Source organism: Gavia stellata, chromosome 1 (assembly GCF_030936135.1).
Source record: "Gavia stellata isolate bGavSte3 chromosome 1, bGavSte3.hap2, whole genome shotgun sequence".
Lineage (NCBI taxonomy): Eukaryota > Metazoa > Chordata > Aves > Gaviiformes > Gaviidae > Gavia > Gavia stellata.
The window spans coordinates 86,454,536-86,476,254 of NC_082594.1; the positions used below are offsets into that span (position 1 = coordinate 86,454,536).

Here is a 21,719-nt window from a genome sequence, read left to right on the forward strand (position 1 = left end):
CCAGGGGGGAGTGAGCAAGCAGCTGGGTGGTACTTAGTTGCTGGCTGGGGTTAAAGCACAACAAGGCCAAGGAAAAAAAGAAAAAAAACCACGGGAATGCCCATCATGGTTAAGGCAACAAATGGCATGAATTTTTCTTTACTGTTTAAAGGAAATTAATTTGTGATGCTTCAGCAGTATCTACTCTGGCAGCATTACAAAGTTTATTTTTATTTCTTGGACAATGGTTTAGCTTTTGTTCACAGGACTTCTAAAGCATTTTATTTCTGGAAAGGTTCTCAAATCCATAAGCACCCCAAGCCACTGCACTTACTTTGCTAAATACGTCACTATTAACCTAAAGAATATTTAACAAGAATTTTTTGCATCATGCCGAGTTTCACTGTTGTTTACACAGAAACGCAGAGCTTTGCTGCATGAACATGCTCTTGCAGGGTTTCACCAAAGGGGGGAAAATTTACTTTCACTTGTGATTATGCATCAGAGGATCTGAAGATCAAATTCTCCTACTGCTCTGAATGTCTGCTATCAAACAGAGGTGTGTTATAAGCTTGCTACCATTATATGGTGTGCCTTTGTCTTTTCCTGGGAGGACTCCATATCCCTTGAAACCATACACACAACGAAGTCCCTGTAGAGAATTAAGGAAGTCATAAAGATAGAAAAAATCCTTTGGAGAATCAAAAATTATAGACCTGGGGTATTCAAATATGGAAGCCATAGTGGTTTATCAAATATCTACTAGGAGGAGCCAGATTGGCAAGCTCAAGGATAGTCATATTTGTAAAGCCTTACTCCTGTTTTCTTCAGTGGAAAACCATGCCCTAGGATGTTCCACCAAACATTTAGCACTTCAACCATCGACACAGCAAAATTAGAACTAGTAATAGGCATCTGCTTTCTGCACAAATGACTGTGCTACATAAACCCTGCAAGATGTGGCCATCAAACAAGCAATACAGCTCACAAAGCAAAGCTAACCATTGCACCACACACAGTAAAAAGGTTCTGCCTAAATAACAGAAGCCCTGAGGACTAAATTGAATTAAGCTGAGTTATTTCTTTCCACCCCCAAAATGTCACAGAGACACAATGCTGAACATCTCCCTCCCTCCCCCAGAACCTGCAAGTCATAGCTAAAAGAGTGTTCTGACTTTCAGATACATCCCAGACACAAGGCTACAGATGATAATATTCATCTAGTGCTTCTTCTGTGAAGCCCAAAAACATTATAAAACCAGTTCACAATAGGCCTGCTAAACTACATAATGAACAGCAAAAGAGAAAAAGTGGCACCACACATTACAAGCTGACATGCAAACAGAACTTGAAAAATTTACCATTGAAACTTAACTGAAAAATCAGTCATTCAGGCTGGGAGGGACCTCAGGTCTCTAGTTTAGCTTCCTATTGAAAGCAGGACCAGCTCTGATGTCAAACCAGCTTGCTCAGGGCTTTGTCCTCGTGGGTCTTGAAAACCTCCAAGGACAGAGGTAGGGCACACAGGGCAACTTGCTCCACTGCTTGATGGGGAAAAATGTTTTCTCTCTACAGTCCATTGGAACCTTTCTTGTTTCAATTTATATCCATTGGTCTTGTTGTGCCACCACGTACTGCTGTGAAGAGCCTGACTCCACCTTCTTGATAACCTCCTTGTAGGTATTATAAGGCTGCTATTAGGACCTTCTGCTTTCTCTTCCCCAAGATAGACAATCAAAGTTCCTCTAGCCTCAGGTCCCTCCACTCTTTAGTACATAACTGGTCCACCAGTTTGGTATCAACCGCAGACTTCAGGAGAGTGCACTTCACTGCCTTCTCCAGTAATTGATAAAGATGTTAAACAGAACATGTCCCAGGACAGCCCCTGGTGGTACTCCATTTATTATCAGCTTGCAAGTAGAGTACAATCCATTAACCACTACCCAAAACACAGAATATTTGAGGTTGGAAGGCACCTCTGTAGACCAAACCCCCTTATTCAAAGCAGAGACAGCTGAAGTGCAGATTGCTCAGGGCCTTTCGCAGACAGGTTTTGAATATCTCAAAGGATGAAAATTTCAGTGTTCGATCACACTTAAGATTAAAAAGATCTTTTTATGTTTAAATGGATTTTCCTGTGTTTCAATTCATGCCCAATGCCTCTCCTCCTTTCACTGTCTACTGCCAAGAGGAGTCTGGCTCCACTTTCTTTACTCCACCATATCACGCATTGAGATACATCGATAACATCACCCTGAGCCTTCTCTTCTCCAGGATAAACAGTCCCACCTCTCTCAGACTCTCCTCAGATGTCAGGTGCTCCAATCCCCCAACCATCTTCATGGCGCTTCGCCAGACTCGCTCCAGTATCTCCATCTCTCTCTTGTATGGGAGAACACAGAACCGGACACAACACTCCAGATGTGCCCCACCAGAAAGGAGAAGAGGTGAAGGATCACCTCTCTCCACCTCCTGCCAATCCTCTGTCTAATGTCCACCAGGATCCCCAGGGTCCCTCTTGCCAAAGCTGCTTTCCAGCCACTCAGCCCCAGCCTGTACTGGTGCCGGGGGTTATTCCTCTTCAGGTGCAGGACTTGGCATTTCCCTTTGTTCGTGAGAATCCCATCAGCCCATTCCTCCAGCCTGTTGAGGCCTCTCTGAACGGCAGCATGACCCTCTGGTGACTCCCAGTTTTGTATCCTCTGCAAACTTGCTGAAAGTGCACTCTGCCCTATCATCCAGGTCACTAGTGAAGATGCTGAGCAGCATCAGCCCCATGATCCACCCCTGCGGCACATTATCAGTGACCGGCCTTCAGCTGGACCTCGTCTTGCTGATCACAACCCTTTGAGCCTGGCACTTTAGCCAGTTTTCAGTCTACCTCACTGTCCATTTACCTGCACTGCACTTCATCAGTTTGTCAATGAAGACGTTACGGGAGACAATATCAAAAGCTTTGCTGAAGTCAACATAAACAATGTCCACTGCCCTCCTCTCCTCCACCAAGTCAGTGATCTCATCATAGAAGGCTAACAGGCTGCTCAGACATGACTTCCCCTTCATAAATCCATGCTGACTACTCCCAACCAGCTTCTTGTCCTTTATATGTTTGGAAATGGCTTCCAGGATTATTTGTTTCATCAGTTTCCAAGGTGTTAACATGAGGCTGACCAGCCTGTAGTTCTCAGCAAAAAGGAGGCTTCTTGCTCTTTCTGAAGACAGGAGTTACATTTGCTTTATTCCGGTTTTAAGGAACCTCTCCCAATCATGATGACCTTTCAAAGGCTATCAAGAGTGGCCTCCCAATGTCAATTAGCTCCCTCAGCCCACCAGCGCCATGGCCTTGCACATGTCATGTTTGTTTAAATATTCCCTAACCTGATTCTCCTCTACTGAGGGTAGGTCTACCTTGCCCTGGACTTTCCCACTGGTTTCAGGGGCCTGGGATTGCTGAAGGCCAGTATTACCATTAAAGACTGAGGTGAGTAAGGCATTAAGTACCTCTGTGACAAGGCCCTCATTCCCATTCAGCAGCAGGCCCACACTTTTCCTAGTCTTCCTCTTGCTGCTCATGTACCCATAGAAGCCTTTCTTGTTGTCTTTCACATCTGTACTGGTTTTGGCTGGGATAGAGGTAATTTTCTTCATAGCAGCCTGCATGGGGCTATGTTTTGGATTTATGACCAAAACAGTGTTGATAACAGCCAGATGTTTTAGCTATTGCTGAGCAGTGCTTATACAGTGTCAAGGCATTCTCTGTTTCTCACGCTGCCCCAACAGCGAGTAGGCTGGGGGTGCACAAGAAGCTGGGAGGGGACACAGGCAGGACAGCAGAATCCAACTGACCAAAGGGATATTCCATACCACATGATGTTGTTTCCAGCAATAAAAGCTGGGGGGAAGAAGGAGGTACATTTGGAGTTACAGCATTTGTCTTCCCAAATCACCGTTACGTTTGATGAAGCCCTTTCCTGGAGATGGCTAAACATTCACCAGCAGATGAAGAGTAGAGAATTCCTTATTTTGCTTTGCTTGCACACGCAGCAATAGCTTTACCTATTAAACCGTCTTTACCTCAACCCATGAGTTTTCTTACTTTTACCCTTTCAATTCGCTTCCCCATCCCTTGTGGGGGAGTGAGTGAGCAGCTGCGTCGGGGGGCTGTGCTGCCCACTGGGATTAACTCACAACAACATCCGTCACCACATTCAACTCCAAGTGGGCTTTGGCTTTCCTAACCCCGTCCCTGCAGACACAGACATTCTCTCTATCTTCGTCGCAGGCCGCTTCTCCCTGCCTTCACCTCTTGTACTCTTTCATGTTTGATTTTTGTCAGGAGCTCCTTGTTCATCCATGAAGGCATCCTACCACCTCTGCTTGTTTTCCTGCTTGTCAGGATGGACCACTATTGAGCTTGGAGGAAGTGATCTCTGAAAACCAACCAGCTCACCTGATCCCTCTTTTCTCCACAACTGTCTCCACTGAGATTCTTCTCAGCAGAGCCCTGAACAGGCCAAAGTCCTGCAATCCTGATTTCTGCTTTTTTTGCCCCCGCTCCCCTCTGGATCCTGGACTTTACCATCTCATGGTCAGTGCAGCCAAGGCTGCCCTTAGCCTTCAGATTCCCCAATAGTTCTTCCTTGTTTGCAAGTATGAGATCCAGCAGCCAACACACTCCAAAAACCTTCTGGATTGCTCACACCCAGAGCATAAGCAAACTACTCTATCCCTCCAGTAGGTATCAGGGTGGTTGAAATCCCCCATGAGGGCCAGGACCTGCCAATGTGAGCCTTATTCCAGTTGTCTGAAGAAGGTCTCATCAACTACTTCTTCCTGGTTAGGCGGTTTGTAGAGACACCCACCTCAACATTGTCCACATTGGTCTGCCCTCTAACCCTAACCCAAACTCTCAGGTGGTTTATCCTCTGTCTCACAGCACAGCTCCATGCACTTCAGCTGCTCTTCTGCATAAAAAGCAACTCCCCTTCCTTGCCTTTCTAGCCTGTCCTTCCCAAATAACCTGTATCCATCTATTGCAGCGTCCCAGTCATGTGAGCTATCCCATCATATCTTCATGATCCAAACAAAATCATAACTCTACAACCGCATGCATACATGTAATTCCTCTTCTTTGCACCCCACACTGTATGCATGAGAACACAGACATTTCAGAGAGGCAACCAGCCATGCTGATTTCCCAGAAAGAGTACAAGAGTTTTGCCTGTAATTCTGAAACGCACTTCCTTGTTTATACAGATATGCTTGGGAAGGACCCCCTTCAGTCATGTTTTGTTGATTACAAGGTCCCTGCTGTTTGCATCACCCCACATATTTTGTTTGCCAACCTGGTCCACTGCTTCCTCACAAGATTGTTGGTCACCCTCTCCCTCCCTCATCATCACTATTTTAAAGCTCTCCTCACCTGGTTGGCCACCTGTTAGCAAAGATGCTTTTGCTCCACTGAGTCAGGTGGATCCCATCTTTTCTAAGTAATCCTCAAAGAGGGTCCCATGATCATAAAACTAAAACCCTGTTGCTGACACCAGCTATGCAACCAACTGTTACCTGCAGGATCTGTCCACTCCTCCTCACACCCTTCCCTCTCACTGAAGGGATCAAGGAGAAAACCACCCAGGCTTCCATGCCTTTGACTGTTCCCCAGAGTCATATAGTCACAACTGGTACTTTCCAGATCACTCCTGGCAATATCATTGAAGCCTACATGGAAGAGCAGCAGGGGGTAGTAGTCCAAAGGCCAGACAAGCCTTGGCAGTCTTTCCACAATGTTCCAGATCCAAGTCCCTGGCAAGCAACAAGCCTGCCTAGATGACAGGTTGGGTCAGCAGATGGGAGTCTCCATCCCCTCCATCCCCACAGCAGGGAACTTCCCTACTATTATCACTTGCCACTTTCTCCTGGTGCTCATGCATGGCTCAAATTTAGCCAGCTTGGGCACTTCACTGGATGGAGCACCCAGAATCCTTATCACCTAAAAGAGCCATGAATCTGTTCTGTAATTGCAGATCTTGAGGTAGAGCAGGAGCCTTCCTCCTGGTGTCAGAAGTTATAAACTTCAGGCTTCTAGACTTGCCATTCTGGGAGTCTCCAATCCCACCCCAACAGGCACAGACTCTGCCTGCCCTTCATTCAGGAAGGTTGGGGGTTTGGGCTCTTGAAGCCTCAGGGACTTGGAGAAGATCTGGAAAGCCCAACCCTTCGAGCTCAACCATGCAACCAATTTTTAAACCCAACTAGTTGCCCTGCAGCATACCACCACAACTACTGAGCCATTCCACACCACCGTTGGGAGAGTTTATGGGCCCCTTCTGTGCCAACTGCTACACAAACTAGACAATCTGTTGAATTTGAACTAACCATTCCAGTTAGAGAAAATACCAAAAAAAAGATACATATTTCTAAAATATGAACTGAAGACCCTAAAAATAGCATCAATATTATCCACATAGGCATACTTTACCCCAGAGGAACCAGTAAAGTTGGTTCAGAAGTTGTATTTACACAATATCTCTCCAAAGACTACTCAGCAAAGGCACCGAGGTACACACACTACTTTAAGTCTCACACCAATGAAAATTAAAAAAAAAAAAAAAAAATTAAAATTTTAAAAAAAGTTTAAATCTCCACAGAACACAACAGCACTCAGGCTCAAGAAAGGCAAAATTCAGACTATTTAGCAGGGTGTTTCCAACTTGGTTGAGCCCCAGGAAAAATCTTTTGAGAGCAAGGCCCTGTGTCCTTCGTTTTTAAGCAGCTTACTAGGATGCACTTGCCCTCAGGACTCACAGTTTATACACTGCTTTTTGTATGTGCCAAGTAATTTCTTCTCCTACTTAGGAAGCTTTTAAATCCTATTCTCATTTTTTACTGCAATTACATACTGCTTTGCTCTGAGTTCTCCCTAAGCCATCAGGAGGTGTCTAGAGAGCTGTAAGGGGGAGATGGCAACAGAGCAGGGATTCAGGCTGGCTCCAACTACTGATTCTTCCAACACTCCTCAACATTCAGACTGCAGCAAGAAATACTGAAAGAAGGCAAACAACTCTCCCACTCCCCAAGTCCCATATTTTCAGAGTTCTAGCACCTGTTGCTGTGCTTGCAGTTTTCCCCTAAGAAGGCTGTAAAACTGACATGATTCTTGACAGTTTTGTTTTCTTACTAATTATGTTCTCTCTCTTACCAGGAGAGACCAAAAGGCAGGACAGGGCTGTTGATAGGACTTTACAGCTGCTTGGATGGGCTGGAGGCACTGGAGTTATCTTCCTGAAGTTTGTCTGCCTTGCACTAATTCATATACAGACAGCTGCAGCTGTTCAACCACTTTTGTTTTACTGAAAGTTTAATTAAACAAACAAAAAAACCCTTACTGTGCAGGCTCTTCTCTGTCTATAAAAGTTTCCACTTATTAAAAAACACATATAAATATTTTTAAAAGCTGTCTCCTCTCAGAGAATCTGATTACTGTAACATAAGTGTGTGTAAGCTGTCAAAGACATATGAATCACCAAAAATGGACCACACAATCAAGTTGTTTATAAATTCTTCAAAGGAAACCAAGAGCACAGTTTGGAAAGAGGAATAAGAGCACACCTAACAAATGTGCAGATTGTGACAAACTGACAGGAAGGTACTTCTCACATCACTCAAAATTCTCATTTATCACACTACTGAAGCTTGCAGAGCATATGACAGCCTGAAAGTGCTTTATAATTTATAGGTCCATGCAGTTTTTAAATCAGGCTCATTTTCTAAAGCATGCTAAACCACGCCACCTTCTCAAACTGTGTTTTGAAATTTCATTCTGCCAGTCAAACTTAATCTTTTTTTGTTTCTTTTGAGGTGAAATTTTGTCTTCATGGAAGCTGGATTGATACTGGAGAACACACTGATCCAGATATGCTAAGAAAAAAGCAGATCTGAGTTTTGCTCCACATCTGCAAGTACAACATACCTCATTCCTGAAGCGCTGTGCTAGATTTCTCCTCAGGAACTGGACTAAAACAGTGTCCCAGTTTGCACAATGATTTACGATGTGAGAAAACACTCCATGGACAGCGAGCTCAAACTAATATTATTTGTTAACCAACAAAGGCTGGTCTTAGGCCAAGCTCTGCCAAGGTAAACAGCTTGCTACATTAACAGCCAAAACCCAAATCCCTTTTAAGCCAAAAGCAAAACAAAAAGGCAAAACTGGGGCAGACAGATCTGGCTTCTCTTTTTGGTGCATTTTTCTTCAAAATATTGTACCCTGTGATGCCTGAAAGTCAAACCTGCCCCAGCTTGCAAACTCTAGCTATTAGACTCTTTCTGTTGGAAGAAGGCATTTGTCACTTTAGGAATGAAATCCAATATCAAAAGCTATTCACGTTATTTTGATCTAAAAAGGAAATGCTCATTCCCATGCCAACACAATCAGCTATTCCTAGCCTTATATTACTGTCAATCCAAACTGTAACATAAAAACTCATGTAACAGAATCAAAGCTAGTTACTACCAACCCTGCTGGAGACTGGCACAGTACAACTCATTACTGCAATGTCAGGGACAAAGATTTTTTTAATTTAATGCTTAGTGGTTTGGGTTTAAAAACAAAATTTGAAATGTTAATGCTGTGAATCAGGAACTGAAATGTAACCTCTCAGCTATATTTAAAATAAGCATATCTGGAAAAAACTGTTGATTTCAAGTTTAACTATTCCCACCTTTCATTCCCCAAATTAGTCTTACATACACACATGAAATTATTTTGTTGACAATTACAAACATTTTTCCTATTGATCAGTTTGTTTCCTTGCCACATTTTAAATTACAAGCAAAATCTAATCTCTTAAAACTGATCTAGTCAGAATAAGCATTTCTTTAATAATGCCACCAATATTTGAAGACAGAGGCGTCTCAGTTTATGCTATTTTCAATTATTGTACAGTGTCTTTCCAAGCAAGAAATTAATCAAGAAAAGAAACAGAGATTTGCTACTGTGAAACAAAAGCTACATTATTAAATCAGCTTCTGGTGACATCTGAAGTGTGTAGGCACAATGGAAATGTTATTAACATCTTTTGGCGCTATTCCACCCAAAGTAACAGTATCCATATGGCAACACCACCTTCTGCAGAGCATGGTTTCACACAGAAATGCAGACCTTAAAACTAGTGTATACAGTTAGACATGGCAGTCAGAGAGTTAAGAGTTTCTCTACTGTAAGTTTTATGATTTCACTTTTGTTAGTCACTCAGCTTCATGTGAATGATAAACACACGTGTTGCATTGGCTTACCCAAAAAATCAGAACTGAAACTAGACAAACTACCTTCAAATTTTCTACACGGAAGTTTTAAATTAAAGTTCAAATTACATTTCCTCAGGAGAGAGCGCAACAGAGCTCTTCTCTTTTACATAAAGGTAACTGTTCAGAAGTAACAAAGACTAACAGCATGAACAGGCATCGCACAACAATCCTACTAATGTCACATTCTGCATAAACCTCTACAGGAAGGTCTCAGTGACTACAGTAGACTTCATGTTCTTACAACCTACAGTAAATCAAGTATCAAAACTTATTAATTGAGAAGTTGGAATGCACTGCATTTCTGTTACACCACATTTCTCTTATAAACCAGTTACAAAGACTAATTTGGTAGCAAATACTTAATAGCTTATCAACATTTTCATTATAAGTACATTTTATAACTGGTTAACAACCTGGACATCAAATTCCATCTGCCTCAAAACTTGCTAGACAAGGTCTTACTTCAGAAGTGCAGTTCCATTTGAGAGACCTAGGTATGAGCTGGTGAACATACTACGCTTTTAGTGCTTATGGGCATACTTTAAAAAAAAAAGTTAGTATTTTTTGCTACACAACAGGTTGCAATAAAACTCTTAGTAAGACATTACAAGCTGCTAGGAGGGAAAAAATCAGTACCTTTTATTAGACCAAATGACAAAGCATGACTTACATTCTGAACTCAAATGAAAAAAAAAAAAAACCAAACAAAGCCAAAATCCAAACTACATTACATTCAATAGTACTAGTTCCCTAACCTAGACCTGGAGGGCCAGATGGCCTGAAGACCAGATATGACCTACAAGGCTGTTGTTTTCTGGACTCCAGGAACACTGAGCAGCTGGCAGGCCAATCGCATGTGGGATGCTATGGTACAAATGTGTTCGAGGGAGGAGGAGGAAGATAGATTCATATAAGGTCTGGCAGAATTTGTTACAGATGGTACAGCACTGATGAAAGGGGAATGCACTGGTGTAACCACTGAATGCCCATCTGGGGCTTCAAAAGTCCTTCCTACCCAAAACCATCACAGCTATTGCAGGCATCAGCTATAACATCTCTATGATGATTATAACTAAATGGTTGTTATCATCTGGGAAGAAGAGTTCAGATAGGGCTCTTCTACCAGAGAACAAACAATCCATAGTTTGTAAAGACTCAACTCTCTCAATGTCATTACACTTTATAATTCTAGATGACGGAGCCACTGGATAGCCCTTTGAGGCATCACTCTACCAAAATGGAAATGCCCGTTGCCACATTGCTACCTCTGAAATGCACACAAAAACCAATTAAATAATAATAAACCACTAACTTTACAGTTCAAATGTAGATTGCAACCAGGATTTTTAAGAAAGCTTGAGTTCTTAGTTTTGTAGCACATCTGTGGCAAAAAAAAATAACTTAAACATTTTGTATCTGCTTGATTGAAAGCAATTATTGAAGAACCATCATTTTCTTGAAAAAAGAATTCCAAATTTTGTTCATTTTTTAACATTTTTTTCTTTTGCAACACTTACTATCAGGAATAATACTCTGCTAAAAGTATTTGCAAGGATTCAGCTTCATGAAAAAGAAAAGCTCAAGGGAGAGGAAAAACCAATATCAGAATGAAAACCTGTACTATGCAATCTTCAAGAGGTTAAATTCATGCTACACGATAAACAGCAACTCCTCTGCTAAGACAACAGCTTTCAGTTTACATTATATTTTTGAAAACAATGGGGGGGGAGATAAAGGTCATAGTCCTAGAATAGTATCTTCACTGAATCACTCCATGAAAGAGCAGAGCAGTCACAGAAGGGGCCACCCAACTCATACTGCACATGGACTTTTTTATGTTATAGTCCCAGTCCCCGCCCACAGGCCACAAATGTTCTTCATCCAGTCTGCACACTCCTTGGAAACATAGTAGGCAGCCACGGAGCACTTAGGACAGATGGGAAGCATTTGAGAGGAAGACCCGTTGCCTGCAATCCACACGTACGCACACACCCAGGCACAGAAACGTGCAGAGGACCCCAACCAAAACCTAATTTGGAGGACAGAGTGAACACTTGGCCTAGGGCTGTCCTGACGTGACTCTTCTCTGGGCAGCAGCAGAGCTGAAGCCACTCCAGCTGACATAACGCCCAAGCTGTCCTCCAGGAAAAGAGGAGAGCTAGTTTTCTGTTTTTCAAAGAGGGATCAGTGTGCTTGGTTCCAGCTTTTAAAAAAAAAAACACAAACACCAAGTTATTCTAGTGGAATTTACCCAGCAGGACAAGAAGTACTTTATATGCCAGTTAAGGCATTTGGTATGACCACAATTCATCACAAAAATCTCACATTTACATTTAGGTAAATAAAGAACAACAGTAAGTCAGTGCATTTGTATTCCTATATATACCTGGGGCATTTCCACATACAATATACATCTCATAGCAATTCTGTGGTAAACAACTTCAGGCAGGTACTTCTAATAAACATTATGAATTTGTTCAGCTTTTCTTAGGCCTATCACAGTAGTTGCCTCTCACTGAATTTATTATGTCACACTCATATCTCTGATACAAACTTTTTAAAAAATATGCCAAAGCACATCTGATAATCAGAGATGTTCACGCACATACAACTACGGAGTAGGCAAGGAAAGAAAAGACCATTGTGGTAGTTCTAAATGGCAGCAGTTACATCTGTATTCCCAAAGACTCCTTTACATACCACTTTGGATCCAACAGTACATGTTAGACTTTATTGGGCCAAGTCTCCTTAAACCCTTTTGAAAGAGCAAGATTGCGTAAATAATAATTAGCTTTCATGTGGCTGGCAGTCTAGGAAGCACTTGTATTCCACAAGTTAATTCGTCTTTTCCTGCAGGGCAAAGTGGTCCTTCTGCCTCGGACAACAAACTGCTAGAATCAGACTGTTGCTACTGAGAGAGATTAATTTTACTGTAATTCACTGGTTCTATCAATCAGAGTACCTCTCAACTACAGCAGATGCTCCCAGTATACAGTGTTCACAAACAAACTTACTTTTGATTCACACTGTCATCAAGTTTGTAGATGATGCACATTGCGTTAACCTGTAAATGAAGCAATACAGTGCCTCTTGGAAGCAAAATTGTCTTGAGACTCGGTTCACTTGTTTTAACATTGTTCTTCCCCTCAGATACTAATGCACAGAAGAAGCCGTCGAGAAGAAATGGCAGACATTAGATTCTGAGGGAAACATTTAACATCATCTTAACATGAATTCCTGTTTCCTCCAATATCCATAAAAATAATTCAAAGTTCTGAAAAGTATAAAGGATTATACCCATCACTGGGATAAATAGAAAAGGAGAAAAGGACTGTAACTTAAGCTAAGCAAACAAAGACAAATAATTCCCATTTGACAAACTATATATTCATAAAAACTTGTTAGCAATGCTACTCTTGAGGTTTCTACATCACATTCTCAGACAACTGAGAATTTAGGAAGGATATTAGTTACTTCTTCAGAACAAAAAGGAGAAAGATTACTTACAGCTCGATATAGCTAAAACTACATATAAAATTACCATTTGGCTAAATCCATGAGAATAGCTACCGAATTAATATATCAATATAAAAAGGAAGCAGGATAGAAAAGCTGATGCCATGAAAATAGTTGCTGTTTAAGATTACTCAGAAGTACTAGTCCAGTATAATTGCCACATGATTCTAGTTGCCAAGTTGATGCTGATGGATACACACTGAGGTGAAAGGTCAAATAAATAAAAAAAATTTGAAAGCCAGGGAACAATTATCTTTTCAGTGATATGATGTAGTATCATTCAACTTCCAGAAACATGAGAAGAGGTTGTGGTCAACAATTTGTTCACAATCTTCATATTGTGTACTGTACAGCATTTAATTGTTAAAACTTCAGAGCTTCTAGAACAGTAACTTTCACCTAGTCTCATTAAAATCAGACTAGAAGCATGAGTGTAATTATGAATATGATCTCAGACAAGCTTGGAGGATCATTTGGATTTCACTATAGATGCCAAAGCTGTTACTATCACCATCCATCTTTGCCAAAAGTAGCAACCCTTCTGCACAGGAGGAGAAATGGGAGAATATGACATACTCCTCTGCATCTTAGCCTCATTTGCTTGACGTACTTATAAAGATGGGTTTATGTTAAGTAACTGGACTGCAAAGTGGTGCACAGATACATCCTGTTGTGGTATTCCTGCTGTTGGAAGTGGCAATTTCTGGAAGAAGAGATTGCTGGCAGCAACAGCTTGATACAGCCAAAATCCTTGGACCGTGTTACAGCCCTTCGCTGTGTAATGCCAGCTGCAGACAAACATGGTGTCTTAAAATAATTTCAAAGCTATGCCATTTTCGCTCAGTTTCATGGAAGTCTATTATTTTTAAGACAGCAGTTGCAAAATATTTACCGCAGCAGCAGCTCTTGCGATTCGACCTGTCAAATGTTAAGACTACAAACCAGTGTCAGGTTTTAACTGATGCATTATAAACTGTCACGAAGAGATGTGTTGTAGAACAGTGAGAACCTGGACTTGATGTAGAAGAGAAATAATCAGCTTTTTTCTTTTTTTCTTCTAACCCTCTTTTACATAAATCCAAGCATTTCAATCTACAAAACTTCACATTCAGAGGAACATCAGGCCCAGTATTGAACTCCTCAGCAGTTTCATAATTTATAAACCAAATGAAAGGACACTTACTATCATGATTCCACATATGACAGATTGTCAGGCACTACAGGAGCTATGAAAGCTATATGTGTGCTGGGGCTCATAGCTCTAAGTACAAGAGTTCAGATCATAGGTAATTTGCATTTCACCACTGTGGTCTAATACAAGATTTACATGCCAGCATTTAAACCATCTCCACTAACCTTTAGATCATACTGAAAAGTCAGCCAAAAACCACCTAAGGTGTTAATAACACCCCTAACTTGCTCAATTATGGGAGCAACAATGGAAGGTAGGGTAAGAGTGTTTGGAGGAAAGACACATTTTATTAAAATAACACCTTTACCACCCACCAATATCATATTTTTTCTCGATTAATAATGAATTCTCATAAGACTGCTGCTCATAATCCTTAGCCACTTGTCTTTTTACATCAGTTTATTTTATTCTCCTTCAAATTGTAGAAACAGCAATAGTGCTGAAAAATAAAAATGCTGTTTTAGAAACAGAAAGTACTGCATATAAAGACTAACAAATCCCAGACAACCCTTGGGCAAATAAACTTAACTATCATAGCAGATAACATGTGTTGACTCTGTGCATTAAAAAGCTTTTAAATTTCAATTTTAGAATTCAGGATGCAATTCTGGAGAAATAAGTTTTAGATGGTATCTTTAATGCCTCTGTTTTCTCAGCTCAAATCAGTTTCTGAAGGTAATTTCTTCTGGATGTCACAATAAATAGAATTCACAAACTAACATACTGGGTTTTTGCTCTTATGAACAAAAATGCTCCCACATCACAGCCATTAGCTTCTCTGTTTTGCTTTCATGGTGCGTTTCACAATCCCATGTGTCAGTTAGGCCTGGGCGAGGAGGTAGTTCAATTACATTTTTTATTTTCATTTTCTCTTAGAGAAATTCTCCAGATTTTGAACAAGGCAAAGCCTTTCAGAAAGCAGAGGTTATGCTGCAAGTCGAAGACACAGCTCTTCTAACAGGTATCTCTGGTAGCAGGTTAAAGAACTCAAGAAGTCTCCTCCACCTGAAGAAACACTCACTCTCACTTCCAGATCTTTAATGCTTATGAATAGAATAAACCTCCAAAAAGGAGATACTACACAGAGCTCCTCCGTAGAAGAACAATCCTGAAAGCAAAAACTGATGCAAGCCAAACAAGTACATCTGAAAGCTTGCAACTGTCTTTCATTAGGAGCAAGAACAGCTTGTGATCTGATGACAGCATTGCTCCAATAGGTAATTTGAGCCACTGTGTGCTGGTTGAATGAGAATGCTCAGCAGAGCCGCATATGGAGAGAAAGCACAAACAATAGTCAGCATTTAGGCAGAAGAGCCCATTGCTGCATTGAGAATGCGGGGAGAAAGGGGAGGAAGCAGCAGGATGGAGCTCTGCGGAACCCAAGTAAACATAAACAGAGGCAATGAACCCAATTGTTTTCTAAGCAATTATTCTTCTGACAACCTCCTCCTCCCATCCACCCCCAGTTACCAACACTGGTACTGTCTGGAACAGAACAAAGCATGAGGACAAGGAAGTGACAATAAGACAGATTCTACTCTAGATGAGTAGAACCTCCTCAGATGCTGGCACAGAATCTTTCTACAGCATCCAGGAGGCAGCGTGCAGGTTAAAACCATACAACCAAGAGAAATAGAGAGGACAGAGGCAACGCTGTCACTGAATGTTGTCTACCTTGCCCACTTCCTCAAGGCTAAGCAGAAAGCTCTACTTCTCCCTCATCTAAGAAAAAGGTCCCTGGGCTCCATCCATTTGAAAAATCTTCTAATGACCTTCCCTGGTTTCCAATGATCCAATCTTTGGAGCAAAGGAAATTGGAAGCCAAAACTAATCCTACATTCCAGAGGGTCTAGAGACACAAAGAGCCCTTCTCACATTTAAGATCTCTGCCTTGTAAGGCTGCATTTACATCAGCTCCTTGGTTTTGGTTCTTCAGAGAAACACGGACAGACTTGAACAGACAGGAACTGAAATACTACTTAAAATAGCAACATCCTGCTTTTAAGTTCTCTAAATTAAAAAACATTGGAACGTCAGCATTTGACTTTGCCGACTTCCACAACCTGTTTTTCTCCACACACCAAAGGCACCGCTCTTCCATCAGAAAATATCAAAAAGGTGGCTGGCAAAACACAATGTGCAACACACATCTCGGCATTTACCTTCCAGGGTAATAATTCTGACTCTGAAAAAACTCAGCAGACTAAAGCAATAGTCTCTAAAAGACAGCTGGTCACTCTCCTTCCCGACATGGTCTTTACAGGAAACCAGCTGAAAGTTTGTGTTTCCCTAATTCTGAAGCAAAATTTGTAAAGGACCACCCACAATTTTTCTGTATTCCACACCAGATTGTCTTCAGATTTCTGTAGATCTTTGCATCTTAATATAGGGAGTTTTGAGACTGTGTAAGTGAAGTACATAGGAAAGTTTCCTAAAAAGAGAAGTAGTGCAGAAGTAGACAGATGAAAGAAAAGGAAAGATTAATTTGAAGGAAATGTGTATGAAAAGAAGACATGACAGAGCATCAGGTATCTGAACAGAAAAAAAAAAATATGGGGGAAGAGCATCTTTCCTGAGAAACAGGTGAGAAACAGTGATGTAGATTTATTTAAAAAAAAAAAAAAAAAAACAAAAAACAACAAACAAAAACCAAAACCTACAACCCAAGCCCCAAGCCAACAACAAAACACAACTTACAAGGGGAAAGAAACATACATGCACTTCTATAAGTGACAGAAAGAGGAGCAGCTGCTTTCTGACAGAATGAGGTGAAAGAACGAGAAACAAACAGGAGCAAACACCACTGTTTTCTGCACAACTGCGAACAAACTATCAAATATATTGCAGAGGAATACATACTAATAGATCTCTCATGACTCCGGAACCACTGCAGACGATTTTGAATTGTCAGACTGCACTTCATCATGAACTAGATGGCATCTTATCTCAATCTTCCATGAACCACAGTCACATAATTGAGATATCAGCTAATCAAAAGCACTATTTATAGGTGCTGCACACACACAAATTGTAGTCTTTAAAATAAGTAGCACGCTTAATGCAAATCAAAGCTAGCAATTCTGAAAGGCAGTATGAGGTGACAGAACAAAGACCATTCAAGTTGACCTCAGTGGTCAAAGTAAAACTGACAAGTGTATTTCAACTGTTTTTAAATGCAGCTAATTATAGGTATTTGATGAATGAAATAAAAAGCAGATACAAGGGGTTTTAATATAAAGTTTCAAAGAAAATAAAGATCTTTCCCATTTTGCAAAAGCTTATTGGGCAGAGGGGGAAATAGCAGCTGTTCAGGTAGATGAACATTAAAAACAATTGTAACAAAACTCTGCAGCAACAGTAGCAGTAAGATTTCTCTCCCAGTTGAAAGGCTCCTCCTTGCAACAGAAAGAGCCAATCTTACTAGTACAAATTAGTTGGCTGTTAAAAGGTACTTTTCTTTTCATCACACAGGACACCCAGTTCAAGCCTTCAGCAGCGCTCAGTCAAGCAAGTAAGAAGTCGTAGAAGGTACTTCTTTATGCTGTATTAAAACCTTCCATCAATAATAGCAGTTAACTAAACTGGATTAACTATACTCAGAAATCCCTCTATTAAATACATGCTACCTCTATGAAGTTGGAGCAGTTTTATAGAGATAGCTAAACTTGGCTCACTATGACCAACAAGACTCACAGACTGCTACAAAAAGAAGGAAGTAACTGAGAAGCTGGTCAAATGTATAAGCTAATTAAATTCCAACAAAATCCACAAAAAGTTTTAGTTCTGTGTCACCTGAAAAATTAACTATGTTGTTAAAGTTACTAACAAAATTAGCTACAAAGAACACATTTCCAACATTAAGAATACAGCAATTAACAATGAAATCAAGATAAAAAATAATCTAGTATCAGACTGAAATTAATGACTGGACTAGTTAAATGATCAGCTCAATGCAGCAAATGGCTTAGAATCTTAAAATGAGATCGAAGTTAAATGTTATCCATTTCATTAAACAAAAACACAACAAAAGCACAGAAGTGTATCAAAATAATTCAAATCTACTAGTTGGGGCCAGTTTAAACCATTTGACTTCAATATCAAAATTTAAGTTTGAACCAACTCTAATTTTCAAAATTACATAGTGATTAACCTTTTCTTTCCAACAAGCAATCTAAAAACACAGGTATAAAAAAAGCAAAGTTTGTAAGCTACCAAGCCAGTGCTCTCAACAACTGTTGGCAGCTTAATGTTTCCTTGAACAAAAATTAAAATTGAAGAATAAAGCATAGCACATGCCATTAAGGAAAAAATCCTTAATATCATGAGGGCTCACAAATTGGCAGACATATTTTGTACTCTTCTGAAACTGGAATTTAAATTTCCATTACATCAGCAAGTAAAAGTTTCATACATTGCTTACTACCAGGCCAGCCTTCACACGGTGCAATTTTCTTTTCCCAGTTAGTAGGACTATACACTGCCTGGAAGTACTGGTACTCACTCTCAGATGTTCAGAAATATCCATTGTCACAAGCTGCTTGATCATGCACTCAAGGCAAGACTTCTCAAGCTCAACCTTGACTAGAGGGCTTTCCTCTCTGCACCCATTTCTCCTTCCCTTTTCCCAGTCACTTAAAAGCTGATGGGAACAAAGTTAGGTTCTTCTAGGGTTTGGGTTTTTTGGTAGGACTTGTTTGAGAGGTTTTGGCTGGTTTGTGTGTTTTGGTTTTTTTAAATCTGATAGTTTAAGCAGACAAGTTGGATATTTGTATTCAACAAACACTGCAGTCTCGCTGAAATACAGTACCCGGACTATTTCATAGGAAATTAAGATCACAGAACCACTAAGGTTGGAAAAGACCTATAAGATCATCAAGTCCAACCGTCAACCAACACCACCATGCCCACTAAACCATGTCCCACAATGCCACGTCCACACGTTCTTGAACACCTCCAGGGAGGGTGGCTCCACGACCTCCCTGGGCAGCCTGTTCCAGTGTTTCACCACTCTCTCAGTAAAGAAATTTTTCCTAATATCCAGTCTGAACCTCCCCTGGTGCAACTTGAGGCCATTTCCTCTTGTCCTGAATGGTCTTACCTAGAGTGAAAGGTCTTGATACGATATTTTTCCATAAAGCTGTTGATGACAATAAGGATACATTCATAAGAAATGGCTGATGAGAAAGAAAAATATCTAGGTAATCAATCTTCATCCATAAAACATTCAAATATTGTTTATAAATAAGCATTACCACTCTTCCAAAGCAAGTCAGTAATCCTTACATTTGGAAACATAAGGCCAAAGCTAAACCACTTTTTTATAAACATTCTGAATTTGACCGCAAGAAGTTTTTTAAACCTTGTCATAATGAAACCCCAAAATAAAGGCATCTTTTTCTGGACATGCTTTGGAATTTCTAATGTGCCCTTTTACAGTGGGAAACAGACAGAAGAGCATTAACAGCTCAATAAGAGCTCCGTGAGACCTCACAGAAGGAACAGCAGGAATGAGAAAACGACTGAAAAATTAAGCTGAGGTCTTGCTGCTTGCCAGTTTTGTATCTGCCACACGGATAGCAAATTTTCAATGCTACACAAGTCTATCACAGAAAAAAAAAATACACTCTGCCAAGTTACCAGAGTATTAAAAATGTTTTTTGCCAGTGGTAAGGATGAATCAGCAGCCACAGATAGAGGACATACTTGATTTAAACCTGAAATGAGAGTTCTCAAAGAATGGTTTTACGTTTGGCTCGAAAATTAAAAGTTCTATACGTGTTCATTTATACTCTTATACTTCTGCTACATTTAACTAAAACCTTTATAAATCTAGCTATGTGGAAACACAGTGCTACATACAAAGAGAGTCAGGCTGACACTGGTAGTGGATACAGCATGAATAGCACCAGCAGTTGCACCTAGTCCAACCACTCTACTGTGGGATCAAGTTGGGCCTTGACTTGCAACGCATGCAACAAATCTATATTGACATTTTTGAGAAAGCATTAGTTCCCTGGGGAGTTGTGCACCAGTGCTGACTTTGGTCTTCAAATAAATTAATAGACTTAAACTGGTTTTGGTGTGAGCTAGTTTCAATAATCAGAAGAAGTGATTTAGCTGCACATATGAAAGAGTGAGAAGGAGATAGAGAAAGGAACTTTTTCCTTCTGTACAATACTTCTAATGAAATTCAAAGGCAGAGTTCAAAAGGCACCTCTTTACAGTGACACTATAGATTAATTAGAAGTTAAGGATATTTTTCTCATATAACTGCCCAGCTTTCTATACTGCATTATCCATGCTGCTAAAGAGAACTGCTTCAGCACAGACATAATTCCTGATCTACAACTCTAGACAACTCTTCATCCTAAAACAGAAGCACAAATTCTCACTGACACCCCCACTGGAATACAAACTGCTATAAGAATGAGAAAAAAGACATCCTTTCCATCCTTTCCACCCCTCATCATCCAGGATGCTCCTATCTCTAAGGTAAAGTTATGTTGGGACCAAAGCATAGCTGAGACATTGAAACAGTCACCTCACCATACAGCTTTTAAGTGGACATTACCACTGCATTCTCCAGAGTTGGTTTCTACTGATGCTTCTCAATTATCAATAATAAAAAGGGGGGGAAACGTCAACTCCATTTGCTAATACAATCCATGACTATTGAACTGCAGTATTGCAGTATCTCTCACACATAGGGACTTAAAGCTTTTATTGTGTTTCCTCTCTGTGTGAAGCAGACTGTCAGCAATTACTTGTACATTAGCTGAATTACTGAATCTCAATACTCACCTCCTCTCTTGTTCCCCTCCCCCTAATATACCCTTTCATCATTCTTCAATGTACAGAACATAGATATGCCCTACAGGTACTTCCTACTTTCGCATCCAGGGAAAACATCCACTCCCTGGTCCAGGATTTTGTATTCTGTGATTGAAAAAAAAACGCATAATTTTTTATGAGCTTGTTCTGTAACAGCAGCATCAGAGCAAAACAACAGATACCATCTCTGTGGCTGTTTTCTCTCCTTTGATCCCACTAGGGCTAACCTGCTTTCAGCACTTCAGTGACCTGTAACATTTCAGACTTGAAATTTCAGCTGCTCATTTCACATTACCAAGCCCTCCTTTTTCTCCTCCTAACACATGCGTCCCTTCCCCTTCAAGTGAGGAAGGAGTCAACGCATTATCTACAAGGTCAATGCTGATCAGCTATATGAATTCTGATACACTGCTGGGGGAATGATTACCAGCAGCATTCTCAGAAAAGCCCTCTAACATCTAGTGAATAGCAATTACAAAAGAAGCAATCTGAATAAGATAAAATGTATACATTGCATTAGTAGCAGTTTAAACAGAAATATGTATGCACTCAGCATTAATATCAAAATAAAACTGCTTCTCAAGAAAGTGTTGTAATGATTACTTATACTTCCTTAAACCCAGGCAGAAAAAAATACCTTTTCTAGCAGCTTTACCGTAATTTTCTACATATGCATCTTTGATTAGCACAAAAAGGAGCAAGAATTCTGCTGTTTTAAGAAACCATCTATTTTAAGTAGTCTCTCCTTTACACACTTTCTGATCTAAAAGTGACAGTTAATATAAAAAGAAAACTACAATGGAGACACTGAGAAAAGAAGAGCTACTGGAAAAGGGCAAGCAGCAGAGATACCATCATACAAAAAAGGCTGCACAATCAGAAATTATTTCCATAA

The 21,719-nt window shown here is 40.4% G+C and overlaps 1 protein-coding gene across 2 annotated transcripts in view; it reads right to left on the minus strand.

Annotated features, from left to right (window-relative positions):
• SH3KBP1 (SH3 domain containing kinase binding protein 1) overlaps positions 1-21,719 on the minus strand; it is a 236,441-nt gene that overhangs the window by 210,029 nt on the left and 4,693 nt on the right. The window lies entirely within an intron of this gene.